The sequence below is a fragment of the Amborella trichopoda genome, chromosome 13, assembly GCF_054954075.1.
Source record: "Amborella trichopoda isolate Santa Cruz 75 chromosome 13, AtrichopodaSantaCruz75HAP2 v2.0, whole genome shotgun sequence".
Lineage (NCBI taxonomy): Eukaryota > Viridiplantae > Streptophyta > Magnoliopsida > Amborellales > Amborellaceae > Amborella > Amborella trichopoda.
In genome coordinates, this window is record NC_142348.1 from 7,507,417 (window position 1) to 7,530,234 (window position 22,818).

Below are 22,818 nucleotides of genomic sequence, written 5' to 3' on the forward strand. Positions count from 1 at the left end.
TGACCCACAGTCCAAGCAAGGGCTCATTAGCTGGACACCAAATTCTACCCGATGAGTCAAAGGGTTGCAATCCCAGTCTATGGATTATATGTCCTCCCCTAAAGACGAGTCAATGTCACCATGACCTGATACGACTACAGTTTTATGGTGCATAGGAGTATCTCTCGCACATGCATACGCTTCACCCAAAGGTGGATATTTGGCTTTCCCAAACGATCTAGCGATATGCATGTCGTGTGATGGAATATGGATGAGGATTTGGCCTCCGTTTCAATAGACCTACCATCACACACAAGGGTCACACAGTCTTTCGGCTCACTCATCTAGGTATAAGCTCCGACCTCATCAAGGGCTAACCCAAAACCCTATTTGGTTAATTCTTTATGCTCAAGTGGACCTAAAGTCTGATGACTTGATAATCGAGATATAGTACACCTACTCTGCCTCCCAAGGATCAATAGCACAAAGGAACTCTCTGCTCCAACCCATCTCTGTGTCACATATTGGGATTGCGATCTCTAGATTTCGGGGTATGCGGCTGCGACCCCTACCATAGAGAGCTTTCTGTTCATCACGATCAGGTGGTCCTGATCCTGATTCAATAACTATTGTTAACCCATGTTTCCTTATGTGGGCAAATTTCTTCTTTCTTGGTGGAGGAATTAATATTCTTTATCTAAGTTGAATAGTGAAATTGCGTATGGAAATATGCCAAAGAGAGACTCAAACCATATTAATCAAACACACTTTTATGTTAGATTATCCTAGTATCCATTTCTCTCTCTCTCTCTTTCTCACATACTCATGTATTTGCAATTTATCTTGTCATCAACCCACCGTCCCATGATGATACTGAGCACATTGAGAGAGACAAATGTGTTTGTGAGCAGGTTGGCATTAGATTATTGCAATATAGAAATTTAATTCATTTATGGTTTTTATTTTTTATTTGGGAATTTATGAAATGAAAAAATTACCTAATAAGATCATTTACCTTTGTTACAAGGAGGTCGCAATTCCTGGTATTAGATTTGTAATCTGGAGGTTGGGCTTGTGCCATTGACCAGGCTCAATGGTCAACTGAAGATTTCTTTAACTTTGTGACACACCCAAACCTGTTAGATTTGGCATCTAATGGCTGGGGTGTTTTGACCTCCTTATGCCAAAGGTAAATGTTCCCATCGTTTGTAAGCCCTTATGAAATTGTTTCATGGGATTTCATATTTCTACTGTCTTATTTTTTATGAAACTTATACCTTGTTCATTGAGTTTTACTTACGTTTTAATGTTTTTGGCAGATATTACTAATTTCAAGTCTCCTTACCTTGGACCACCGTGCATTCGTTTGCATTTTCATGAATTTACTTCATTACCATGTGCATTTTAAACACTAATTTCAAGTCTCCTTTCCAAACTTACCTTGGACCACCACCGTGCATTCGTTTGCATTTTCATGAATTTACTTCATTACCATGTGCATTTAAAACAGGGCAAAGAGTTTGTCCTATATGGAAAGTTTGCTCCCGTATCCAACATAAAACGAAGTTTGAAAGGCGCCATATTTCTATGAAAAATGGGGATTTCCGTTAAGGTTGTGGCCACAATGGAAATAGACTATTTAATTCAGAGTGAAGGTGGATAGAAAAATAAATTACCATTGATTTCTTATGGAAATTGTGAACCGAATCAGTTAACTGATGATTCTGCTGAACGGGGTGAAAGCGAGAAGCGAAGATGAATGAAAATATCAAAAGCAAATAAACGAAATGTACCCTGGAACAAAGGCCGGAAACACAGCCCAGATAGGAGTCCGCAATATTTGATTCAGTTGTGTTGCAATCTTCCTTGTTTCTATCATTCTCTCTTGCTCCTTTATTTTTGGTTATTGGTTAGTTTTAGGGGTACTTATGCATTCAAAGTAGAATAGCAGAACAATTTCAGAAAATCAATTTGCAAACTTTTCATAACAATTTCATTGTGTGATTTACAAAATATATGATTGCTTATTATAATATTTAAAATAATTTTTTTTTGTTAATTTGCTGCTTTTTTAAATATTTTATCATCCAAATTCTTGTCATAAATTTTTAAATACTTCAAAAAAAATTCTACCATTTTTTTTAAACGAAACCCAATTTCCAAACTTTTCATAACAATTTCATTTCGTAAATAATCTTTAAAAGGACTTTTTTTTTTTTTGTTATTTTACTGCTTCTTTAAATATTTTAACATCCAAAATTATTGTCATAAATTTTTAAATACTAAAAAAAACATTATACAAATTTTTTTGGGATTTTTATTGTTATTTACATTTTTTACAGAAAACAATTTTCCAAACTTTTCGTAACAATTTCTTTTTGTGAATAATCTTTAATAGAACTTTTATTATTTTTTTTCTATTTTACTGCTTTTTAAAATATTTTATCATCCAAATTTCCTGTCATAAATTTTTAAATGCTTCAAAAAAATATACCTTTCCTTTTTTATTAAATAAAAACAATTTCCAAACTTTTGATAACAATTTCATTTTAATGGGAAGAATATTAGAAATAGAGATGTAGTCAGACGTTCGTTACGGTTCCGTGTAAGTCCAAATTAAAAAGTAGATAGTTTGTTTTGGTGCTAAGATTTTCTTGATTCTTTATCCTTAATATTTCTTCTTACAACTTCTACGAATTTTATTACACGATTTTGGTATATATCCTATCTTATAAATTTTATCTCTTGTGAAAAATAATCATAAAGATAAATCGTCGAAATAACCCCTTGAGATCTCTCTCTAGAATACTCTCTGTCTTAATACTCTTTCTTATTTCTTATTCGTAATATTAGGAAAAGTAGGATCAAGAAACCACGCATCACGCAAATATGCGTATATAATGACCCTGCAAATTAAACCACCTCATTGCTCAAAACTTGTTTAGAGAAATACAGAGAGAAGAGGAGAGAGAGAGTGTGGAAATCCATTGCTCTGGATTTTTTGTTGGTATGTTTAGTTTGTTAAAGACTTCAAAATAATATCAATTTTTTTTTTCTTTGTATGCTTGCATTGCAGAGCGTGAGAGTCATGTACGTTCTTCTTCTCCTTCTCTCCTCTTTGTTTTTTTTGCTCTGTCACCATTAATGCTTTCAGAAGTTCTTTGTATTCTCTCTCTTCGCTCCCCCAACCCCACCACCCCCCACCCCCTCCCCCTCTCTCCCTTCTTTTTCTTGAATTTATTTATGTGTGTCATATTTTTTTATTTATTTCTCTATTTCTTTTTTATTCACTGTCTACTGTCTTATTTTTGTGTGTTTTTATTGGAATAAAAAGAAAATTTTTCATGGTGCTTCAATCTAAGTTTTTTTTTGTTTTAATGGAGTTAATTGAGCATTCTCATAATGGATATCTTACTTTCTGTTTTTTATAAAAAAAATAAGTGTAAAAAAAATCTCACTCTCTCTCTTTCTTTCATCTCCGTTGTTGGGACAGAAAGGTTTCTAGAGAGAGAGAGTGCCGCAAGAATAAGAGAGCGGGAGTAGGCAATGAAAAAGAATGTCCGGTAGTTTATATCGTCATGGATTTGAAAGTTATCAGATTGGTAATAAGCAGAGATTAATATTAATGATAGTGGATTTAGAATTTGATACGAGATAAAATCAAAAAGGAATTTGAAATCTTAATAAAACAAGTTTTGGAAAACTTCAATCCCAATAGTAAATTTATTCCAATTAAAAAAGAATTAAAATCCAAGAAACACTTTTTTTGGTTCCTACAAATAAAGGAGAACTGTTTTCAAGTAATCATTATGAGTCCAAGAACTTGTTAAGAGACAGATTGAAATTGTCTTTTGTAATATTTGTGTAGGGCATTCTTTCATGGATTAATTTTTTTTATTTTAAAACTAATTTTAATTATAAATCGAATTATTATAAATTGCAGCAATAAAATGGGCATGCTATTCCCAATTCTTTCTCTCTCTAAATGTTTTTTCAGCATTTTTCTCTCCACAGTTTGGCTATCAACGATCCCTTCCTTGCACACACCCTATTTTGGCTTGTCCGAAGACTCGGAGCTTAACTATTTTAAGAGGTATGTAATCTCTACTGGGTCTAAGAATTATTTTTATTTCGCTTTTTATTTTTATTAGTGATATTAATTTTCTTCTTTAATGAGTTGAACATGTATATTGAATTCCATGCATTAACACAAGAAGACTCATTGTGTAAAATTTTGTAATTAAAATGCGAGAAATATGGAAAATATAGAATTCCATAGGAGCATTTATTTTTTTATTTTTCCCTCGACAAAATTTAAATATAATAATTTAACAAGAAGTACATAATCTAGCAAGACAATATAATTTTTGGATGCTCAAAATCTGAAATTTTAACTTTAAAGTAAATTTTAGATTTTTGAAATCTGAAAATGTTTAGTGATGATGTTATAAATTTCAAAATTTTAGTTTTAAAATAAATATAAGATTTTCAAAATCTGAAATCATTGTGACACTTTTTTTTTTTTGGGAAAATAAAATTTGGGACATACGGCCCCATAGTTGTTGTTTATTTCCATTGAAATTTTATTTGGGATTTTTCAAATATTTTTTTACTTTATTTTTCAACTTAACAATATTTTGTCCATTCTTTTTTTCTTTTCCAATATTTTTATACTATATTTTCTTATTATAATCTTTAAAAAAAACAATGTTTTTTTTTTGTTTGTGATTTTAATGATTTTTTATGTCATTTGTGACTGACTAGCTTATTTATTTTCTATATGGAGTTTTTTAAATATATAAAGATTAAATTAATTTTTCAACAATATTTCATCTTTTAAAAATATTTTATCATCCAAATTTCTTGTCATAAATTTTAAATATTTCAAAAAACTATACCCATTTTTTCTACAGATAACCAATTTCCAACTTCTCATAACAATTTCATTTTGTAATTTACAAAATATATGAATCATGAGAGTATGGTTTCTACATTTTTTGTTATTACTTGGATAATTTTGTATTTTTTAATGAATTTTAATGCTTCTATAAATCAGCTGAAGTAAAATTACATATTTATATATTATATAAGAATTAGTTATTATGATTTATCAAATCTTAATTTTAAAGGGAGGAGTATTAGGAATAGAGATGCAGTAGGACGTTGGTGAGGCTTCCGTGTAAGTCCAAATTGAAAGTAATATGGTTGGTTTTGGTGCGAAGATTTTTTTGATTCTTTATGGGTTATATTTCTTTTCAAATATTTAGTACACGATGATTTTGATACATATCCTATTTTATTAATTAAAAAAGAGTGCGCTTTCTCTCTCTAGAACTTTCTTTCTTACGCTTTTTCTCTTAGCACTCAATCGCATCCTGAATAAAAGGATAAGATGAGTAGGATCGAGAAAACATTCAAATAACGCGTAGGATCAAGAAACCATATGAGTTCTTGATTTTTGTTATTTGGTTTTATTCCCAAAAAAAACTTTACGAGTTCATAAAAATATATATATACATAGAATGTCCGTACATATTACAGATTCATTTCGAGAGAGAAAACCAGAGCAATAGTTAGAGAGAGAGGGCACGGGAGAATCTGCATTCCTCACAGGCTCTCTTTGAGGTACGTATTTTAATATTAAAAAACCCAACCCAAGAATCTGCATTCCTCAAAGGGCCTCTTTGAGGTACGTTAATATTAGAAAACCCATGGATTATTAGATGAAATTTGAATCTTGGTTTTTTCCATTTATTTCTTCCTTGTACCATTTTCATTTCCGTTTTTTTTTTTAATCTGAATTGTTGTTGGTCCCTATAATTTCTTCAATGGTTAATTCTTTTAAATAACCTAAGTTCCCTGGTCTAGATTTTCAAAATCCATTCTTTGGGGCGACCATAGGACACAGTAAGGCCCCACAATTCTATATAGTTTAGCGTCATATTGTTAAAACAAAAAATGTGGTGGATTGGGATGATACACTATAGTTTAGGGCCACGTTTTTAGGTCCCATATTATAGGATGTACTATTTTCAAGATTTGAAATCTCATATTTTTTTCTTTTTTTTCTCACCTCCATACATATTGAAGCCGACACAACCAAATTGAGGGTTTTTTAGCATCCAATCAACCTTCTGTAGTGAATTTTGGAGGTGTGCCTTAATGTGATTGTTTAGGGTCTCACCCTTGTATAAGCTTTTTACATTTATTAATGAAAGAGAGTTTATATATTCACAAATGGAAAATACATAAATAAGATTGCAACCGTAAATTATAGAACTAAAGCGCACATAAAAAATCCATCGAAGAAAGGTATTTGATGTTAGAAAACCTTTTGATTGATCATATAGGCATCAAGATGTATGAGTATGAAATATGTAAAGAATTTGAGTCTGTAAAATATTGCATATTGTAACAGATTATCTGGACTGTCTATTTTCAATATTTATTTTCATTTATGTTCAGATATACTTGATATTAGCTATTTTTTAAGTTTAAAATTTTATAATTGGAGATGAAAATAGATTCTCAGGCCATCCTGAGAATGTTTTTGCACTACAATTTCATATTATGATAAAATTAGGAGCTGCGCCTTATTTTAAGTTTTAAGGTTGGCCCTTTATAAATAGTCTATGACAGATTTTTACTTTTTTATTTTTAAATTACTCAATGCATAAATTTTTTGAAAAATATTTAATCATCCAATTTTTTTACCAATATTTTTTAAATGCTTCCCAAAAACTGTGCCCATTTTACTACAAAAAACAAATTTTCAATCTTCTCATAACAATTTCTTTTTGTGATGACTATTTCTTTTAACAAAATATATGAATCATGAGAGTATAGTTTCTTCATTTTTTATTACTTGAATAGCTTTGTATTTTTGAATGAATTTTTATGCTTCTAAAAATCAGCTATAATAAAATTCCAGATTTTTAAAAACAAAAATTATTTATTATGATTGATCAAGTCTTATTTTTAAAAGGAAGAATATTAGAAATAGAGATGCAGTAGGATGTTGTTGGTCATGGTTCCGTGAAGTCCAAATTCAAAGTTAGATGGTGGGTGCGAAGATTTTCTTGATTATTTATGGGTTAGATTTCTTTTAAAATCTTTATTACATGATGATTTTCATACATATCCTATTTTATCAACATCTAAAAGGATAAGTAGAATCAAGAAATCACCCATATACGCGTGGGATCAAGAAACCGTATGGGTTCTTGATTTATACGAGTTCATGTAAAGTTAATAAATACATAAAAAGGTCCTTATACACTACATAGAGAGGGCACAGGAGAATCTGCATTCCTCAAAGGCTCTCTTTGAGGTAAGTAGACGAAATTTGAGTATTGGGTGTTCCCATTCATGTCTTTCATGTACCATCTTCATTATGTAGCAGGTAGATCCTTACGTTTTGGTGCTAAGATTTTCTTGATAATTTCTTCATTGGTTTCTTTTCTATTAGAGAATCGTATCCATTAGAGAGGCGATATTCTGAACTCGTATCATCAAGATGAGATATTAATGCATTTAGAAGTACATCATTAATGCATTCATAAGTTATTTGTACTCTCCCCTTTGCATTTCTGTGTTCCTAAACCTAATTCGTCCACAGTGAAACTTCGGATTTATCGCCATAACCAGATTTTATGAAAAAGAGGAAGAGGACTATGATCGTGGAAGGATAAAGAAGAAACAGAAGAGATCAGAATTGATTGATGATGTGCTTGGAGATGATTACAGTTTGAGAAAACGCAATAGTCGACGTGGTTCTGAGTTTTTTGACGACATCGCAGCTGTTGCAAGTGATGATAACGACGAAGAGGAAGATGACGGAGATGCCGGTAGACTCGATTTTAGTTCTTTCTCTCCCTATTGATTCTGTTTTTCCTCTCTCTTCCTAATTTTCTTTCTTCAGTTTAATTGCGGAAAATTTGTGGGAAATGGAATTTTTATTTTAAGATGTGAGTGTGCTGTTGTTTTATCTAGTAGATGGTTTTGATTATGGGATTTCTGAGCCGGTTCCTGTCGTAAAAATTCTTTTACATTGTGGTTCATATTATCGAAAGTTTTGGAAAGGAAAAAGAAAAAAAAAAATTCATATAGAGAAAAAGCCCTCCAAATGGTTCATGCCGTAAAAAATCTTCTACATTATGGTTCATATTATTGAAAGTTTTGGAAAGAGCAAAAAATAAAAATAACAATAAAAATAAAAATCAAAATAAAAATAAAAATAAAAATAAAAACAAAAAGAAGGAAAATATCGTGTTTTATATTTCATTCCCTTATTTTCTTTTTCTCACAATTCCCTCTCTTTAGTTAATTTTTTCACTATATTTAATTTACATTGACTTTAATTTACTTAATTCAAATTTCTTTAATTTACATTTAATTTATGTTTATGTTAAGTAATGCTATTTGTTGTAATGCTATTTGTTGTAGGCACGAGTGTTTATTTAATGTTTTAATGGCCATATGCTCTAATGTACCAAGCTCTTGTAACTTTAATCATTTTCGATGCGACTGTTGACGCTTACTTTCTTTAAGGATTATACTAAATAAAATATTTTGACTCATTTATTTAATGGGATAAGTTGACTCATTGGATCATAAGTCCTCTCAACTGGTAATGAACAAAGCTAGTAAATTTTCCTAGAATGTACATTTGTTTAGAAAATATTTATATTAATTTCAATCGTGGAGAATGTGCGTAGATTGTACGGTCATATATTGGGAAATTTACCACACTTGGTGTTCTTGATTTTCCCAGAGAGTGGCTATCTTATTGTTTGAATTTTATGAGCTTCAGACAGATCTAATCAAATCACCCCGCTATACAAAAATGTCAAACCTATAGGCTCAACTCTGACTGGCACGTTTAAGTGTAGCCATAAGTACCTAATGTGAATCTACTTTGCTCCCTGATCTTTGAACCTCTGCTTCAATGACAGGAGAATGATGTTCCACTCTTGGTGCTTTGATAATGCGAGAAAGTTGCGGCTTCTATTTGATTTTCTATGGTTTGATATGAGTAGGAAAATAAATTTCTATAATTGAGATTGTGAAGGGCGATTCCTCTTGAGGCTGAGCAGTCAAGGTGTATATATTGCTGCTATGATATTATCAATCTCGAAGCATTCATGTCAGTGCAGTGATGTACTTCATAGATAATAATCATCGAATTATTTGCCTTCGAAAACTACTAGAATTTCATTATTCGAAGCAATTATGCATAGCCCTATTTAGTATTTCTCAACAAATAGAAATATTTTGCATAATTATATACCTCTATTTCATGTTCGTGTGATAGATTTTATTGATGTGGGAAAGGAGTTGCAAGACGACGATGAATGACGAGTGCATCGTCAGCCTTTTCTTCCACGAGAGGAAGAACAAGATGTGGAAGACCTTGAAAGGTTAATTAAAAGAAAATATGGTCGATCAGATCATTTAGAATACGAGGAGGAGACTACACAGGTTGCGCAACAAGCTCTTTTGCCCTCAGTGAAAGATCCAAAGCTGTGGATGGTCAAATGCGCGGTATGTTGAGCCAGTGAGGGAGAGAAAAGAAAGTAGGAGGACATTTCCTTTAATCTTTTTTGTTATATACTCTTAACTTTTGATGTTTTATGTTTTTTATCAGATTGGCCATGAAAGAGAGGTGGCTTTCTGCTTGATGCAGAAATGTATGGATGTGCAATCTCAAGGAATAAAACAACCGATAAAGTCGGTTATTACATTGGATTATTTGACGAATTATATATACATTGAAGCAGACAAGGAAGCTCATGTCAAGGAGGTATGCCTTATCTATGACTTTTATTTGTGTGTACGAACTTCATTTTCTGGTTTTTGTTTATACCATTCACGGGTCCAGGCTTGTAAAGGAATGCGACACATCTATTCAAATACCAAACCGATGCTTGTACCAATCAAAGAGATGACAGATGTTCTGTCAGTTAAGAGTAAATCTGTTGAGCTTTCGAATGATACATGGGTGCGTGTGAAACTCGGAACTTATAAGGCGATCTGGCAAAGGTATACTTGTCTTTCATTTTCCTCTCTTGGGTTATTCTTACTACTTTTATGGAAATTTATGAATGCCAACCTCTGCAGGATTTAGATGTTGATAATGTGAGGCAAAGAGTTACAATAAAGCTTATCCCAAGGATCGACCTCAAAGCTTTTGCTAACAAATTGGTAATCTTCTATTTGTTTTCCCATCTTCATATATCACTTCCTTTTTGTATTGCACTTTGGTTTGTAATGTACACGACATGGTAAGCATCTTACTGTTTGACTCTTCTCAATAGATACACCTTATGATAGACCATTTCTTGATTGTATCAGGAGGGCAACGAGGTCGGGAAGAAGAAGAAGAACTTTGTTCCTCCACCACGGTTTATCAACTCCGTGAGATGAAGTAAAATATGATATACTCCGTTTGTGCATTTAATGATGGAAAAGTATACTACTATTTTGCAACTGGCTATGGAAAATTATCATTCATTTGGTCCTCACCTCTCAATAAAAAAATGGATGGTGATGACCTCAATCAACCATGACTTTTTGAAGATATCGCAGCCCATTGTTACTTTACATGTTTGAGTTCAACTGGGATCGGTAGTACCTTATTATTAATTTTATAATTTCAGGTATATGCATATCCCCGTTGAGCGAAGGCGGGATTCAATTACGGGGGAATACTTTGAAACTATTGATGGGATGATGTTCAAAGATGGCTATCTTGATAAAACTGTGTCAATGAAGTCTATTAGTTCTCAGAACATACAACCCAGTTTTGATGAACTAGAGAAGTTCCGGAAGCCTGGAAAAGATTCAGATGGTGATATGGCCAGTTTGTCAACCGTGTTTGCATATAGAACAGAGGGCCATTTTATGAAAGGAGATGCGGTAATCGTCGTCCGTGGTGATCTCAAGAATCTGATGGGATGGGTTGAGAAGGTTGAGGAAGAGAGTGTCTACATAAGATCGAACATCCCAGGCTTCAAAGTAGTTATTCTCTGATTTTTATGTTTCTAAAAGTTCAGAATAAGTTGTTCATCTGGGTATTATATGATAATCCTGCTACGTGCCTTTCAGGAAACCCTGGCTGTTAATGAGAAAGAACTCTGCAAATACTTTAAACCTGGAGACTATGTGAAGGTAGTCTCAGGTGCTCAGGAAGGAGCTACCAGTATGGTTGTCAAGGTGGAGGGACATGTTATCATCATCTCATCGGACACCACCAAGGAAGATGTAAGTAACTTCGCAATTTTGTATACATGTCACTGGTCAGAATGGGTGGAAAGAGTGAATTTCTTTTAGTTTGTAAGACTCATTGACTCATTTTATTTGCGATTGGTGTATTCAGATCCGAGTTTTTGCTGATAATGTGGTGGAAAGTTCTTAAATAACTTTCCGTATTACAAAAATTGGAGATTATGTGTTACATTGCCTAGTTCATATGGAGTAAGTTGCTATTCTTTTTGTTATTTATTAAATAAGCAGATATTTTTTGACGTGAACAGACTTTTATTGCGTTTCTCTTTTTAACGTGGTGGAGTCAAATGTATTGCAGTAACTCCAGCTGTGGTGTCATCATACGTGTAGAGAGTGATGCATTTCAGGTGAGCATGTGTGGCACTAAATCTTTTTCACTTACATTTTAAATCGTTTTAATTGTTTGGTGAAACAGTTGCATTTTAAATTCAAAATGAGGATTTTAACATCTTTCTCAGGTTCTCAAAGGAGTTCCGGAGAGGGCAGAGGTTGTTTGGGTTAAGTCAAGAGAGATTAAAAAGAAGATAAAGCAGAAGCGTAGTACCCAAGATCGCTATGGTAGCACAGTATCTTTGAAGGATGTTGTTAGGATTCATGAGGGAGAAGATTCTAATATCTGATCTTTTAAGATGAAGCCAAACTCTTTTCTTGGTAAATAATTGTATGTTACTATTCTGTAGGAGAAGCAAGGCCCTATGAAACATATTTATAAAGGGATTATGTTCATACGTGATCGCCATCACCTTGAAAATTTTGGGTTTATCTGTGTGGAAGCTCAGTCCTTTGTTGCCATAGCTGGATCTTGTCGAAGTAGTGAGAGAAGTGTATAAACGAAAGAACTATGTGATCTTTTCCATGGGAATACAATTTTGTTTTTTTTTTTTAATGATTATAATCACCCCATTTTATTTTGGCAAAAATATCGCATACAGATGGTCTCTTACAATAAATAAATATTTCAAAATAAAACAGGACAACAAAAAAAATAAAACTCAACCACTTGATGCCAATTTTTTTAACTTAATACTATGCTTGAGAATATAAAATAAAAGAGCAAAGTAAGTAAAAGAGAAGATGCAGGAGATTAACTCTACCGGGCTTATTATACCCCACACCGAGTCACCACATCCAATGGCACGGGATCAGCGGTCTAGCTTCAATCTCGAACCGGGATAGCTGATTTCGGCCAAACTAGGTAACCACCCATAATATCTCTACTAAACCTTAACCCCCAAAATTAACTTAGGCTCCTTCTAATTTTTCCAACTTTTAGTTTCTTCTTAGGTCTAAGAGGAGAGAGAGTAGTGGGGCATGCTCCTCTAGGAGAGAGAGATAAGAAAGGGAGATTAGGAGAGAAAGAGAGGTTGTGGGGGAGACAGAGGTTGTTTTCCAGCTTTAGACGGTGATGAGCATAGGCGAAATCACTGTTTATTTTCGCCTATAGGCGTTGCTATATATATATATATATATATATATATATATATATATATATATATATATATATATATATATATAACACTTAAACATACTCTCAATCTTTCAATCAAGATCAGACAATAATAATTATAACTTTTAGATGCACTCTACTATGGACTATTTTGTCATTTCAAGAATATTGGCTTGTATTCATCCGTTTTTATTTTTGTAATATTAGATCAAGATGAAATTTGGAGTCTATGTGCAACTCAGGCATAGGTATAAAATATACAAACTAGTTCAACTAAATTAAAATAACGAAAATACCTCTCAAAGTTGTATTTCAATCATTCTATTTTTAATATTTATTTTACATTTTAAACATGTGCATGAGGTTTAAAAGTATGGTTACCTAAAATTTGAGCTCAAACCGCATTCCAATATATAAAAATAAAATAAAATAAAATTGAAATACTCATATATGCTCCCAACCGTCTCCATTGGAGGTGCTTGTAAACACGTCATTATTTTTGTTTTACTAATCTTGACCATCTACTTTATTAGACATATGGTGGTTGAGCTTTGATTTTAAAATCTCGTTCAATTAACAAACATTAACCGCGAGCCAATCGTAACTTCAATGAAGGGTTGAAATAGGCTAAATTCCATATTTCCAGGTATCTAGAATTCTAGGTTCATTCCAGCACAAGTCCAAAACACTATAGAACTTCCAAACAAATTATCAAATGTAGTATTTTTCAATTCTAAATATGAAATCTTCTAAATACTTTTTTTAAAAAAAAAAAAAAAAACGAAGAAAATTTTCATACAAGACAATCCCTTGGCAAAGAAATTCAAGGCTTTGGTCTGCCTAGTAAACTCAATGTGCCAGATGCAAAAACAAAGGACAGAGCCAAAAAGACCCAACATGGTTTCTTAGGAAAACTACAACGTTGTTTCACAATAAAAAAACCAGATGATATAGGAAATAAAGCACCAGCAAATTTGGTTAAAATTACTATACAAAAAATTAAACGTTGAAATTTACCTGCGGCGCATGCCCCTCAAGGAGGGCAGGCCCACCACCACTTCCACGGCCCATAACACTCGCAGCAGCCTCACCTTGAGCACTCTCTGACTTTGGGTTTTTGACAGTCTCATCCACACTAAGAACAAGGCAAGCTGCTTCTGTTGCAGCATTTATGGCACTGATTTTCACAACTGTAGGTTCCCATACAAAGTTAGCAAATGTATAGGTGATGCCACCGGTGTTTATGTCCACACCATAACAGGCACCTTCCCCAGATGGTAGTGGATGTTTCTGTCTAAGCTTGTTCAGAACATCAATTGCATCAAAACCAACCTTATCACATAGTTGGCGTGGGATAATTTCAAGTGCTTTGGCATATGAGTTAATAAACAATTGAGATTTCCTAGCTATAGTCCTCGCATGCTGTCTCAAGTATCTACTTATCTCCATATCAATAGCACCACCACCAGCAACAACAGTCGAGGTCCTCAGTGCTGTTCTCACAATCATAATGGCATAATGAAGGCTTCGTTCTGCCTCCACGATGAACTGATCTGCACCACCACGTAGAACAATGGTTGCTGTCTGGCCACTGGTGGGACATCCACTAAAAATGTTGAACCTCTCATTTCCTACTTGCTTTTCTTCAAAAAGCTCATAGCATCCAAGTACTTCATCAATGATGTTATTGACAGAAGTTTGCACAGTCCCACCAGTTGCAGCAGCAACCCGCTGCTAATCCTCCTCTGTTACACGACCAGCACAAAGATATCGCGATCGGTAAAGTACTGTGTTGCCAGATCACCAATAGCCAGACGTGAGAGAACTATCTTTGCCCCAGATTTGACACATTTATCCAACTTGTCATAAATGATAGTCCACTCATAATCAACAATAGATTGATATTGAGGCTGATTTCTGCATTTTCTTTCTCTGATTTCACCTCTAACTCTTTAATAATAGAATTTTAGGATTCGAAAACGCTTTCGGTTGTTGTTCAAAGCTAGCATATGAGAATGTCTTTTTAAATGCAAGTCCCTTTACAAGAAAAGAATCTCTCATGTTTACACCAGGAACTTTTTCACACCAATTAAGTTCAACCTATCATCCTCTCCTATGGCCATTTCAGCATCCACAACCATTGAAGCAAAAAATTCCATTTCACCACCTATGAGTGTTGAAGAGAGGGTTGTTGCAGCACACTTTTGCATCAGATCTTTCTTCTCTTCAAAACTTCGGCCCTCTATGCTTACTGCTAGTTCCTTAATTTTGTTAATTGCCAAATAGGATGTAGTACGATAACTGCGTATTAGATTCCAAGGATGCACCCCATCCTCAATGAAAGGCTTTGCCTCTTTTAAAAATTTTCCTGCAAGAAGGACTACAGTAGTAATCCCATCACCGACCTCTGAATCTTGAGAATTAGCAATGGCAACAAGGGTCTTAGCAGACGGATGAACAATATCGAGAAGCTTCATAATGGTGGCTCCATCATTCGAAATGGTGGTGTTCCCTTTATCATCGTGGATAAGCTTGTCCATTCCTCGAGGACCTAGGGTTGTTCTCACTGAATCAACAATAGCTGTGCAAGCATTGATATTACTGATCAGTTGTGGCTTCCCTTGGGAAGTGTTTGTTCCCTCCTTCAAAAGTATGATCTGGGGTTCATCATGGCCGCCATTGCAGTGAACAGAGTGAGATTCGGCGTTCACTCTTGCTTGATGGGTTTTGCATGAGGAAAGGGGGAGAATCATAAGTGGAAGGGGAAAAAAATTAAAATTAATCATTATTAATGCAAGGGACAAAATATTCGCAATATTAATTATAATGTGTGCAATCACATACTTCTTTCGTGTTCCAAGTGTAAAATTCATTCGATTTTTTTCTCTTTTTTCCCCTTTTATATTTGAATGTGTACAATATATGAAGCATATATTACATGTACCATAATGTCAGTAATGTTAGTCTACATGTGACGATTCTTTCATGCTTTTCCTTCGTGGCAAGATTCTTTCATGCTTTTGGCCCTTTATTACTATGTATGGGTCTAAATGAAGACTTTAACAACACAGTTCTTCATATATTTCCATATACAATAATGACTAAGTTTATTTGAGAGAGCATCAATGGGAATTTTTGTAAGTTAGGCGGCCCAGGGCAAAGTTCAGCAAATTAGGTCCCTTGGCCCTTGCGCAATTTGGTGGAGGTTGGCCAGCTAGGAACTTCCCAATATAATTTTAGATATACCACATAGGATATTGGGGGAGACCATGAGACATGTTCATTTCCGAATATAGAAGTAACATCGGATTAGATGTTCCACATTATCCATCCGGTAAATCAATGGCTATATTTTCATTCCTAAAATTAAATATATTTTAGATTTACTCAATAAAAATTTCAACGTATGCTCAAATATAAAAATAAGAATTATTAAAGATTTGTTTTATATGATTTTAATAAGATTAAAATTTATAAGAAAAAAGAGTAAATAGCAATATGGAATAATTATATGAGGCAATAAACTCACATAAATAATATCAAGGTCCCACAATAATAAGAAAGTTGCTGGGAGATCAATAAACTCACCTACATAATATCAAGTTCCCAAAATAATAAGAAAGTTGCTGAGAGATCATAAAGGGATTTCCAATGCATAAGTTTGTTAGAAAGGCTTTAAATAAAGTTTTTCATAAAACTTTTACTAAATATTATAACTTGGATTAAGCCACAGAACGGAGGCTAAATTACCAAAATGACATAATAGTTTCGAACCTTGAACACGAAATTCATTATGGACTTAGCATGATACTTAAATAAGTACACATGTAAATGAGGTCATTTGACCACTTCAATAATTTTGTAAAGTGATTTAAATATGATGTTTTCCTTTTTTTTAATGCAATTATTCTTTTTAAATTTTACCGATGACCATAATTTTAAAATAAAAGTAAAATACGACAATAAGGTTTATGAAATGAGTAAATACCACACTTAGCATTACTCCTCTTCCAATAATAACTTATGGGATGTAAAATATGTGATCAGACTTATAGATTTTTTTAGCTTGTTATTAAGTTGTTGGAAGTTATATTCCTTTAGCTTCGTATTAAAATTGCAGTTTTGTTCTTATTCCTAAACTGTGATATATTTTCTATTTATTTACAAAGGGACCTTTTGTATGAGGGGGCCACAACTATTTCCACTCATTATATGTCAAATTAGATACCAGACTGAGCTTGATTAGCATGGTAAGTCGGTTAGAAACAACCTATATTATCTAGGAATAGAAAACTATCTGATAAGGGTTCTAATAGGTCATTCCTTGATGAGGTCGGAGTATATCCGAATAAGTGAGCCGAGAGACTGTGTGACCCTTGTGTGTGTTGGTGGCCTTTAAAGACGATCGTCAAAGCCTCATCTACGATCCATCACACGACATGCATATATGATAGTCGTTCCGAAATAGCGAACCACCTTTTAGGGCGAAGCTTATGCATGTGTGAGAGATACCACTATGGGTCATAAGAGTTGTGGTCGCATCATGTCTAGATGAGATCCACAAACTGGGATTATGACCCTTTGCTTTATCTACCAAACTTTGGTGACCCATGAGCCCCTACATGAACTATGGATCATGGGAAACAGTGGGTCGGTTTGCTAAAGCAAGTATAGACCGTAGTCCATAGTTGAAGGTGAAGTGTCCCAGCATTTATTTATTTAACTCCTAGACTATATGGATCTGTTAACCATTTAATAAATTTAATTATATTTGTTTGAATGATATATGATTTTTTGAATTATTATTTGAATTTTTTTAGATCTCTGGATATTTTATTTATCAAATTTGAATTTATAAAAACAGATATATTGATTTTAAATTGATTTAATTACTCACATTGAATTTAATGAATTTTTAAAAATCATAATTTATTTTAATATGTTAATGGGCCCACCATTGCATGTCGGTAAGGGGCTATAAAGTACCCACCTAGGGTGGTATGCCCCACCCTAATGAAACTTTCCTTGTGTTAGTTCAAGCTTTGGCTTGAAAAGAAAGCTTTGAAGGGTTTTGGAAAGATTTTTCCTTGAGGAAGCTTTCAAAGGATTTAAGACTTGTGCATAATTTTGGTAAGCACGAATGGAATTATTTTATTTCATTTGAGAAAGTGATTTAAGAATGGGGGATAAAGGGTCTAGCTCCTTCCATGATGTTGATGGCACATCTATGGAATGGAGGGCTCAAATCTCTTGCCCCACAAGTCACCCAAGATCAATGGTTCATATTCAATCTTACAAGAAGAGGCAAGTTAAGAAAACCCTAAGAACCCATTTAAGCACTATAAAAAGAGATGGATCCCTCTCCAAATCTCGACACGTTATCTTTTACACCTAATTTCTATCTCCATCTCTCTCAAATCCCACAAAGGGGCATGCCTCACTTAAAATATCTCTTTCGAAAAAAAAGTTTCTCTCTCTCCCTCAAGAGACCCAAAGGGGCCCACTCTCTTTTCTTTGCTATCTCTCTCATGGTGGTTCTCTCAACTCTCTCATGATCTCTCATCTCTCATTGGGGTTTTAGACTATAGGGTTGTGGAAGAAAATAGAAGCATCTCTATCTCAAACTAAGTTGTTAAGGGGATTCACATAAGGATTTAATATTTGTGATAAATGAGTTTATAGTTCCATTAGAGGTTTGGGCTAAACTTGCTTTTCTGGTTTGAGATAGAAGATTGATGATTGATCCTGTACCATTAGATGGTAGTGTCTTGGTGTTGGGTGTAAAACATCCTGTTGAGATAATTTCGAATACTCTCTTTTTGTCTTTTACCATATTTAATTATATACTCTTTATGTTCTCAAGCATATAATTTCCAAAATCATAAGAAAGTTTTTCAAAGAGGAAGAAATTGCTTTTTTTTTTCTAATGAGGCTTTTGAATAATATTTGTCATAAAGCTTTACCAAGTTGGCATTTTTCCTCTATTTTAAGATGAAGGATTTCATTTATACTAAGTTCCCTAAATTCGTCCTTTGAAAGATCACTTACTACGCATCTTCTCAACCAGATTTAGAATAGGGTGCGGTTTGTATAAGGTGTCAACCTTAACGATTCAACTAAGCTACATCTTTCAAAGCTCATGGAAAGATGTAATTTTGGTTTTTGAAAATTTCAATGATGACCTCAAAAACTACTTCACGGTTTGATTATGAAATTTGAAACTAAAAACTGGTACAGATCAAGTAGATATACAAACACATGAAAATCTTGAGAATAGACGGTATAACTAATTTATTGCAAGCTGTACTACTTTTGGCACTTGAAGATCTTTTTCTTTTCACATCTATACATCTCGATGTTGATTTGATTAGTTCGATAACTTTTCACCATCAAAATAAGAATTTTTTTGATAGATTTTTTAGGGATGCAATTTTTCTCCAACTTAAGATTTGCATCTTTATATAAACCTTTTCTTTAGAATATGGCAATTTTTATAAAATTTATCTTGGAAGAACTACCTCACAGTGCATGTATTACAACGTTATACACATTCAAACAAAAACCACTCGTAATATTAGAGGTTCAACAATGTGGTACATATGTGTTCATCTGGTCTCTGAGTTACCCCTTTTGTTTTTGATTCATGCTTATAATTCATTTCTTGATGAATCTCTTCTACAGGGTACAGATTCACTGCCTTCAGGATTTGATAGGCTGAGATATCCAAGTCCGCTGCCTAGAAGTGACTCTCAACAATATTGTATGTTCTTCTATTTACCATTTTCTATGGTACTTATTATGGGCACTAAAGTCTCTCGAGGTGGTTAAAGATAATAATACAGAAATGAGGGAAACAATTCTGTATTTTATATTGACTTTTCGAATTTATAATATTGCAGTTGGGGGAAGGTGTACAGGGGAAGAGATGCTTTGGTTGGGATTGGGAATACTATCAAGATTCGTGTGGGTCCCTTCAAGGGCTACCGTAGTCGTGTAGTAGATGTTGATGGTTCAACTGTTCGAGTTGAACTGGAATGACAGATGAAGGCTCTTACTGGTAAGTACTTTTGTGTTATTATTGTGATTGCCTTTTGTGTTGGTTTTCTTTTATTTTTGACAAAAGGTAATATTCTAATATGCAGCTAGTAAGAATCAAATTGCTGAAGTTGAAGTTATGACGATACTTAGTTAAAATGGTTATTGCCTTTCCTATTATTGTTTGGCTAAGAAGTTTACAATGTTTCTTAATATTGGTTGTTATGTGCCTATGAGATGAAATTTTATGTGCCTATCAGGATTCATCTCAACGGTATGGTTTGGGACACGAAACCCAATGCTTCACATGACTCCGATGAGAGATGCAACGGTATGGTTTGGGACACGAAACCCAATGTTCCACATGACTCCGATGAGAGATGCAGGATGTATGCATTTATTGTGGTGGTCTTAATTTTTAACGTTCTTGAAATAATTCCCTATTACATCAACATTTTGGTTTTAAAGACTGATGTAAATTTAATTGATGACTTCTTCTATACAGGGGCCACTTCAATCCATGATGGAATGCGAACTGCCATGTGTGACCGTGCTTGGAATCCTTGTGCACCAATGAGCCCATAAAGTATAATGCGGGGTCCTTTAGGCTTTTAAAGTTATGCAACCTTTCTCTTTCCCATTTTGTGTAAACGAGAACTATTATAATGGAAGTTTACAGAAAAAAATGACAGGCTTAGAACTTCGGAAATTTTCCTCAGCAAAGACAAGTTGAAAGATCGATGTTTTGTATACCTAGTATCTCAGTCTGCTAAATGTTTTAGTGTAGGGTCATGTGCTATTGAGCAATAAGTATACTCGTGGGTAATTAATGAGGTTGTTGTCATGTTAATCTTTTCTTCTTATTTCCTTTGTCAATAAAGATAAGAAGATAAACTTGTTGTATTTGTATTTAAATTTGAGAGAGTCGTATCCATTACAGAGGCGATATTCCGAACTCGTATGATCAAGAGGGGATATTATTGCATTTAGAAGTTATTTGTACTCTCCCTTCTTTCTCTACTTAATCAGCAAAGCCCATCTCTTTTTTCCTAAACCTAATTCGTTCGAGGTGAAATTTCGGATTTATAGCCCTGGCTAGACATTATGAAAAAGACGAGGAGGACTATGACGAGGAGGACTATGATGGTGGAAGATGAAGAAGCTGAGGAGATCAAAATTGATAGATGATGTGGTTGAAGATGATTACCGCTTGAGAAAACGCAAGTCGACCTGGTTCTGAGTTGTTAGACGATATCGCACCTATTGCAAGTGATGATGATGACGAAGAGGAAGACAAAGGAGATACCCGTAAGCTCGATTTTAGTTCTTTCTCTCTCTATTGATTCTTTTTTCTCTCTCTTTCTAATTTTTTGATGTTTCTAATTTTCTTTATTCAGTCTAATTACTGCAAAATTTATGGGGAGTGGAATTTTTATTTCAAGATGTGAATATGTTGTTGTTTCTTCTTATGAGTGGTTTTGATAATGGGATTTCTAAGCACTCACAATGGTTCATGCCATAAAAAATATTCTAGATTGTGGTTCATATCATTGAAAGTTTTGGAAAGGAAAAAGAAAAAAAAAAAAAAAAAAGTAAAAAGAAGGAAAATATCATGTTTTATATTTCATTCCCTTATTTTCTTCTTCTCACAATTCCCTCTCTTTAGTTAATTTTTTCAATTTATTTAATTTACATTAACGCTAATTTACTTAATGTAAATTTCTTTAATTTACATTTAATTTATGTTTATGTTATGTAATGCTATTTGTTGTAGGCACGAGTGTTAATTTAATGTTTTAATGTCCATATGCTCTAATGTACCTAGCTCTTGTAACTTGTAATCATTTTCGATGCGACTATTGAGGCTTACTTTCTTTAAAGGATTATACTCAATAAAATATTTTGACTCAATTATTTTCTGGGATAAGTTGACTCTCTCTGGATCATAAGTCCTCTATAATGAACAAAGCTAGTAAATGATCCTAGAATGTACATTTGTTTCGAAAATATTATTATTCTTTTCTTCAATAAGATCGTGGAGAATGTGTGTAGATTGTACGGTCTTTTGTGGCCATACCTGTTGTTCTTGATTTTCCCTGGGAGTGGCTATCCTGTTGTTTGAATTTTATGAGCTTCAGACAGATCTAATCAAATCACCCCACTATGTAGAAATGTCAAACCTATAGGCTCAACTCTAACTGGCACGTTTAAGCGTAGCCATAAGTACCTAATGTGAATCAACTTTGCTCCCTAATCTTTTAACCTCTACTTTAATGGCAGGATAATGATGTTCCACTGCGAGAAAGTTGCGGCTTCTATTTTAATTTTCTATGGTTTGATATGAGTAGGAAAATAAATTTCTATAATTGAGATGATGAAGAACGTTCCCTCTTGTGTCTGAACGGTCATGGTGTATAAATTGCTGCTCTGATATTATCAATCTCAGCATTCATGTCAGTGTTGTGATGTACTTCATAGAGAATAATCATCGAATTACAGTTTGATTTCTAAAAATATTAGAATTTAGTTATTTGAAGCAATTATGCATAGCCCTATTTTAATATTTCTCAACAAATAGAAATATTTTGCATAATTATATACCTCTATTTCATGTTCATGTGAAAGATTTTATTGATGTGGGAAATGAGTTGCAAGACGGGTGCATCGTGGACCTTTTCTATGAGAGGAAGAACAAGATTTGGAAGACCTTGAAAGGTTAATTAAAAAAAAATATGGTCGATCAGATCATTTAGAATACGAGGAGGAGACAACACAGGTTGTGCAACAAGCTCTTTTGCCCTCAGTGAAAGATCCAAGGTTGTGGATGGTCAAATGCGCGGTATGTTGAGCCAGTGAGGGAGAGAAAACAAAGTAGGAGGACATTTCCTTTAATCTTTTTTGTTATATACTCTTAACATTTGATGTTTTATGTTTTTTATCAGATTGGCCATGAAAGAAAGGTGGCTTTCTGCTTGATGCAGAAATGTATGGATGTGCAATCTCTAGGAATAAAACAACAGATAAAGTCGGTTATTACATTGGATTATTTGACCAATTATATATACATTGAA

General features: G+C 33.6%; 2 long non-coding RNA genes and 2 pseudogenes across 3 annotated transcripts; 3 read left to right on the forward strand and 1 right to left on the reverse strand.

Annotated features, from left to right (window-relative positions):
* Window positions 1-7,612: 7,612 nt before the first annotated feature.
* LOC148778979 (putative transcription elongation factor SPT5 homolog 1) lies at window positions 7,613-11,395 on the forward strand (annotated as a pseudogene). Its single transcript, XR_016047210.1, has 9 exons — window positions 7,613-7,826; window positions 9,293-9,522; window positions 9,626-9,781; window positions 9,860-10,020; window positions 10,099-10,182; window positions 10,333-10,396; window positions 10,628-10,995; window positions 11,086-11,241; window positions 11,357-11,395. The product of XR_016047210.1 is annotated as a putative transcription elongation factor SPT5 homolog 1 (transcript).
* Window positions 11,396-11,563: 168 nt separating this feature from the next.
* LOC148778980 (uncharacterized) lies at window positions 11,564-11,993 on the forward strand. Its single transcript, XR_016048637.1, has 2 exons — window positions 11,564-11,612; window positions 11,724-11,993. It is a non-coding gene; the product is annotated as an uncharacterized LOC148778980 (long non-coding RNA).
* Window positions 11,994-13,659: 1,666 nt separating this feature from the next.
* Window positions 13,660-15,465, reverse strand: LOC18436653 (T-complex protein 1 subunit eta pseudogene; annotated as a pseudogene).
* A 308-nt stretch (window positions 15,466-15,773) lies between these two features.
* On the forward strand, window positions 15,774-21,245 carry LOC110008088 (uncharacterized). The gene is made up of 5 exons (XR_016048636.1): window positions 15,774-16,046; window positions 19,394-19,472; window positions 19,612-19,769; window positions 20,008-20,136; window positions 20,253-21,245. It is a non-coding gene; the product is annotated as an uncharacterized LOC110008088 (long non-coding RNA).
* The last annotated feature ends 1,573 nt before the right edge of the window (window positions 21,246-22,818 follow it).